A 6842-nucleotide genomic window follows, 5' to 3' on the forward strand; every position below is an offset into this window, starting at 1 on the left:
CCCAGAGAGGGAACAATCAATCACCACAACATACAGACCCGTGTCTCACACAGCTGCTCCTCCCTGTCCCTTCAGCTTTCACTTCCCGTGAACCACGCTGACAAACAACGTTCACCAAGTTACATCAAGCAGAATGGCTGTGACACAGCCAACGAGGCTGGCACTCACACAGGGCCCCCACCCATCTTACCCTCACATGACCCAAACGTTACTCCCGAGCCCTGGCCACTTTTTTTCCTTGCAGAAAACAGACTCCGAGCACAGCCCTATGATGCAAGAAGGCTCCTGGCAAACCCTCTACTCCTGCAGAACAGAGCTGCAGTTTTCTCATGTAGGAAAGCTGCAAGTACGCAGAGGTGTACAAACAACCTAGGAAGCTAACAGTGCTGTTCAATAGCATGCGGCACCATTTAGAAGCTGGCAAAAGGAAGAATAGGATGAGCGGGAGGCAGGCAGGAAGCAGTTTCTGCAGGGCAGTGTCCCTGGAGCACAGCCCGCTGATCTGCCACAGCAAGAGCAAAACTGACCCAATGCAACTGCTGGAGGACACCCGTATCCCAGCTTCAATACAGTCCATATTATAGCGCTATGGAAAAGGCCACAAAACATCAGCACCATCAGAGCAGTATTCTGGTCCTCAAGAGCACAAATGGAAATGACAGTAGAGTCATTAAACTATTTCCAACACTGCATCCTTTACAAAAATGGCCTGGACTTTGTACTCTAAAGGAGTGGTACCGACACGAACATCTTCCTGCTACAACCAGGTGGTTAAATTACACCGGCATAATGGCCTGCAGAGAAACAGCTTCAGCCTCAATGGCCTCCCTCCAGTTCTGTGTTTGTTGACATAATAGCTCAGCCATACTGATAAAAGCTGGACTGGAAAAGGGCACTGTTCCCGCAGCCGGTATCTGCACCAGCAGCAATATTTACATAGCTGTGGTTGCCCTGGCATACTGATATCACGCTATGCAAACTGTCCCAGAAACAAGCACTTGGTCACACACACGTATATCTGCTATACATACGCAGCGTATTGCTGTGTGTGTGTCTGTGTAGACATACATGTGCATCTACTCCCAAAAATTTATGTGACAATGCTTTTTAGCATTCTAGAAAACTCAGGCTTGCTCTTCCTTTCCCATACTTACAAACCATTCTGCCTAACAACCCCTCCCTGCCCCAATTACCATTTTGCACCAAGGCATTATTATTCAGTCTTGCTCCAAAAAGATGCTGACCGATACTGCAAAAAGAGCTGGGCGGTTCCTATTAACACACCTAACAGCCCAGGCATGCGTGTCACCTCACCTGCAGACAAGGGTAAGATGTCCTAAAATTCAGCCCTCCACACACCAGCTTTCAGGGTGACTTGCCAAAACAGCTCTGAATTAACTGCCTAAAACTACTCAAATGCAATATATAACATAGAGTATCAGGTGTCTGAGAGAGGGAACTGCGAGAACCAGTATTCTAAGTACAACTGCTCCAGTCATCAGCCCATGAGAAACACCAAGGAGACAGCGTGCCAGCTGATGCTCTCACACGGGCTGGCACTGCAAAAAGACTCTGCCCACCCCCTGGTCTGCAGCTCTGCAATGCCCTCTGGAGTGGGTGAAACACACGAGGAACGTGATTTGCTGTGCACAATCTCCATTCGTGCACAAGGTGCGAATGCTTCAGGTTTAACAAGCTCACCTCCTGCCTCTGGCCTACCTGTAAGCACTGTGGCAACCCTGCCACTTCCTCCTGCTGCACACAGTGCTCGGTATGAGTAAGCAGTAAGCAGTTACTCCACAGTCCAGGGAAACAATGTGTGAGAAAGCCTTTTCCCAATGCAGCAAGCACAGCTCTAACCCTGCTGCAGCCTCTGTGGCAAGGAGCACACATGTTCTGCGCTCCAGATCCTCCAGATGAAACATCCAAACACTATGATTGAGACTGGAATTGAGGGTGTTCGACCTAAAATGCACATTAGAGCCATGTGCACTCTTGCTCTCCGACTCATGAACTCTGAAACCCACCACTCATACGACAGAACAGCTTCTAGGGGCACAAAGCAGAAGCCCTGCTCATCACAGAACATCAGTCAAGACTGCAGCTGACCTGGGTGTGTGCACCATCAGGCTCTTTGGAACTGACACAAGCCACATATCAGCTGAAGCAAAGAAGCCTTCAAAAGTACCCAAACACCAAGTTAAATGACCGTGGTGGTTGTTTTTGTGGGGGCCTGGGATGGGGCCAAACTGTATAGATCTGAAGGTACCAGCCCCACATACTAGGAACTGTAAGCTAGCCACTTCCAGATGAGCAATTGAGTAACGAAATCCAAGTGACTGAAACAGGAAAATGCTACAGGAGTGTTCTTCAACCCTCTAAGTAGATTAATGTTGCCTTCTAGACAGAAAAAAGCAGGAAAAAAAAGAGCATTCCAGGCTCTGAATACAAGTGATGTGTACTACTCCTTAGTTACAGGCCAGACGTTTTACTGCTTAGGTTTTAAAGAGTATTTCCACTTGTTTTCAAACCTAACTTCACATGAAGCTCTTCTTTCTGTCCTACCTCTAGCACCATTACAAGAAGTTCAGAAATGGACTGAACTCATTCAAAACTATCGATATTAGAAAAATACATTTTCTGCTTAAAAATCTTTCAGGAAAAGTTCACTTGATGTGATACTACTGGCCGTTTTAGAAGAACAGCATTCTATTGAAAATGAAATCAAACAGAAGGGAGATCATTTTTAACTAGATTATTTAAATGCTGCTTCTAAGTTAGCCAGCACCCAGAAGCCACAGGAAAATTTAAGAAAATATTAAATGTAATTACATCAAGTCAAACTAAGATAATTTAGAAGGAAGCTTTAGAAGGAAGCAAGGTTCCTGGCAGGCACTGCGAACAATCCAGGAACGCTAATCATTCTTTCAGCATTGCATACCCTTGTAAACAGACATGCAAGGAAGTCCTAACTGTGTCAAGTCTTCGCCTACCCGAAATCAAATCCAAAAGTACAGGAATTCAAAGAGACTCTAAAGATGATAAAAAGATGCTGCCCTTACCTTACAGCTATGGAAAAATAAGCAAACGTTTCTTCTGCTGCAGTCTTTCAGCCAAAACCAGAAAGACTGAGTATTTAGTGAGAAAATAAATAAGACATCTTGTGATAGCCTGAACTCATGGAATCAACTGCTATTTGTGCTCACGCGTAACAATAAATGCAGCATTTCTTCCCCTCCTCAGTGAACAAAAGCATTGCTCAGTCCCAAGTAAGGCATTTCACAGATGGTTGCAGGGGACCACTCTGCTACAGTGGTAAAACACTTCTAACTGGAACATACTAAAGAAGTGGATTAGAACATAAGAACATGGGTAGGTAAAGCATTTTTCATAGAACAAGCAGGCCACTGAAGGGTTCACCACGCTTCTAACACCGAGAATGTCTGTCAGAGTGCAACGTGATTAGCTCCAGCTGCATTTCATTCACCTCCCACATACATTACCCTCAACCATGAGGGCTACAGTTCAGCATTTTCAGTGCGCTGTTAGAATCCCACACTGAAAATCCTGCACTTTGGTAACCTCATGCTTTTCGATGCCTGTAAACTCGGTGCTGGAGAAGCAGATGGGTGGGAAAGGCAAACTTTCTGCATTCAATCCGTGCAAACAGACGCACCAGTTCCGAGGAAGTGGTTCAACAAGTTCAAGGAGAAAGGCTTCAGATCATGAACAGAACTGAGACACAGCACATGCTGTGCTTCCTCTGTTAGGGCGAAGGAAAAAGGTCACTTAGCACTACTGATCAGACCCAATTATTTAGTCTGTAAAGCAAAAGTACACGTCTAACAGTTTTTAATGCACAGGCTTTGATAATTAGTATTCACATTTAAATATAGACACACATATATACACTTACATGTATGAAAATTAAACACTAGCCTTCACAGGAAAACAGATATTGTTCTGTATTATAGCAGTAACATGCAAAAAAAAAAAAAGTGATTCAGTCTTTATGTTAGAGCAAGACAGAAATGAATTACACTAACAGTCATTCTCAGACAGCTGCCAGAAAAAGCACAGCAAAGCCAGAAGTATAATGTAATTGTCAAACCCTTAAGGAAAAGAATCTTCTTGAATCAGTCAGCAATCAATCTCAGGCCAAACGAGTCAAGCTGGGAGCAGGAGGGGAAAAAGGGGAAACAGCAAGAAGGCCTCTTGCTTTTCTTAGCTAATCTAGTTATGAATTTACTCATTTGTAGCACTTGCATTCAATTCCTATTTCCCCCATACTATGCAAAAAGACTCATTTCTACCCATCCCTTAGGGGGGAAAAACGCCCAGTGGGCAGAATATTACCAACTGGAAACTTTACAAACCAAACACAGGCAAATAAGTCCAAAAGGGCCATGGCAGTTCTGAGAATATGCACTTGTATTCTGACATGGACTCTCTGCACTCACACTGGATTCTAAATGGTACACACAACTCACCTTAAAAAAATAAATCAATACCTGCCCATCTGGTTCTGATGAAGACCCACCCCCAAGTCCAGCACCCTTCTGCTCCCAAGTGAAACAGCAGTCTGTTGCAACACTGCAAGGGGGAAAAGCCCAACTTTGGGAAGAATTATCTTATTTGGGCAGGCTGCCTGTGGTTAGTGGGACTGGATTCAAGTGTGTAATCAAACCTGTCAAAGGAATTTCATAGCTACATTTTCAAGATCCAAAACCAAACAAATATTCCAAAGGAGGGAAAAAAAAAAGCATTTCTTTGGCATACCAGTAGAGGTTGCTGAATGTGAAGTACATTTACCATGTCAGCTACGCTTCAAAAAGCCCTCCTATAAGAGGAAATGGAGGGCAAAAGTTCACATGGTCCCAATAACAAGGATACCATAAAGCAGTATTTGACCTGATATTATTCAGATTTACTCCATAAAAACAACTGTTTCTCTGATAATCTCAAAACACCTATCAGAAAAGCCTCAGCTAGCTTTCTGAATTTCTGAAGCAGCTGCACTTTCTAACCTTCATGGACTGCCATTATTTCGCATGGCCTTTAACCACTCTTCAGCTACCCGAAAGACATTTACTACCAACAAAACAGAAAGTGATGCAGGAACAGGTTACTAAAAGCAGCACAGACCAAGTGAGAAATGGCTCAAAGCTTTATTTCCCTCCAAACAACATCTGAAACTTTCACTACAAACCTCAGGCACAGATGCAACAACAAAAAATTCACTATTCTATTGGCCTCAGCACCTCACAGCCCTATGCCTGACTATCAGAAAAACAGAGCAACAATAATGCTCTGGGTCAGTTCTTTGTTTTGTTTTGTTTTCTGTTTGTTTTCTGCATTTTAAATTTTTTTTTTAACCATCTGCACATCTTGAAGGGATTAGGAGAGGCAGGTGAACATTATTGTCCTGATTACACTTAAACCAGCTGTGGTGAGATCTGAACTAACGTGTAGCTAAGGCAAGAGCATGCCAGGCTCAGTGCAGTCTGTCCTGCCCTCTCTATCCCACTTCCAGAACACCTCAGAGCATCCTGTCTCCTTACCAAGATGGTGCACTTGGAAGAGTTAATTTGGAATCCTCAGGAGTAAAATTTGTCCTTCAAAATTTAGCATCCAGATCCTCATGAAGATTAGAATTAGTTTCTAAACAAAGGCAATGGATTAGATGTTTGGATACTGCCTTTCTCTGGAGCAGTCTCTTTCATCAGCTAACATTCAAGTTTCGATTGGGATTTTGTTGAATAGAATAAAAGAAACTTTTCAAAAAAAAGCCTAGAAAACATGAAGCATCATCAATTCACATTGTTTTTTGTTTGTTTGTTTTTTACTCATATGTGCTTTTAAAAATGCCAGTTGAAATCAAACACTCCTCTTTTCACATTGGAGAGGAAAACAAGGTCCAGCCTAAAAGACTGAAACCAAGACTCTGACTCCACCTCAATAAACATAAATCTTCCTAAAAAACCTGTCCCAAAGCACTGTGTTCTATCATAGAGATTATGATAGCTATTGTCCCATACATAAGCAACAGATTCAAATGGAAAAAAAAATGTTCACAGTTTTAATGAAAACAAGACTGAGTCTAAAACAATACAAGCCAAAGCTAATAAGCTTTTCTTGAAAACAGCCAGGGAATGAGCTTAAGGAGATGTAACAGCCTATAAAGTCTGAAAAATAACTAAGAAGCATTCCTGCATTGCATTAACCCGAAGAAATGGATGAAAGACTATTCAACCTCAGAACATGACTGAATAAAAGAGGTTAAAAAAAATAAAAAATCAAATGTGGTCTTTTCCAGGTCAAGCTCATTTTCCAGACATAGGAAAGATGAGAAAATCACCTTCATACACAGACCATTACATCTACAAGCTTACCCTGAGTCTGCATGCTGCTGACTGGTCATAGGAACAAGATCTACCTAGCCCTTCCACATTCAGCAAGTTCTCTTTCTTCCCAAATTCTGCTAAGAATGGAAAAAGAAACAAGGATCTCGAGTAACAAAAAGGAAAAAGCCAGACAAAAACCTCACAGAGATGGTGAAGAAGCACTAACAAGGAACTGGGATGGAAAGAGAACTAGTAATGGCTAAAGTCTGCACACCTGTGCTTTTGTGGTGCTTTTCTTGTGGCCCTGATAACAGCAGTCCAACAGCCTGGCAAACGCTCCAGCAAACCCCAACTCAGTGTAACTCATTCAATTGGAGGCATCACCTAAAGACCACAACAGTGGTGGGCTCTCCTACTCAGCCCAAAACATTTGCACTCACACAAACCAAGTGTTCAAGCGACATTTGGGGTAATTCTGATACTTAAAAAAAAAAAAAA

Source organism: Meleagris gallopavo, chromosome 12 (assembly GCF_000146605.3).
Source record: "Meleagris gallopavo isolate NT-WF06-2002-E0010 breed Aviagen turkey brand Nicholas breeding stock chromosome 12, Turkey_5.1, whole genome shotgun sequence".
In the NCBI taxonomy this organism is placed as follows: domain Eukaryota; kingdom Metazoa; phylum Chordata; class Aves; order Galliformes; family Phasianidae; genus Meleagris; species Meleagris gallopavo.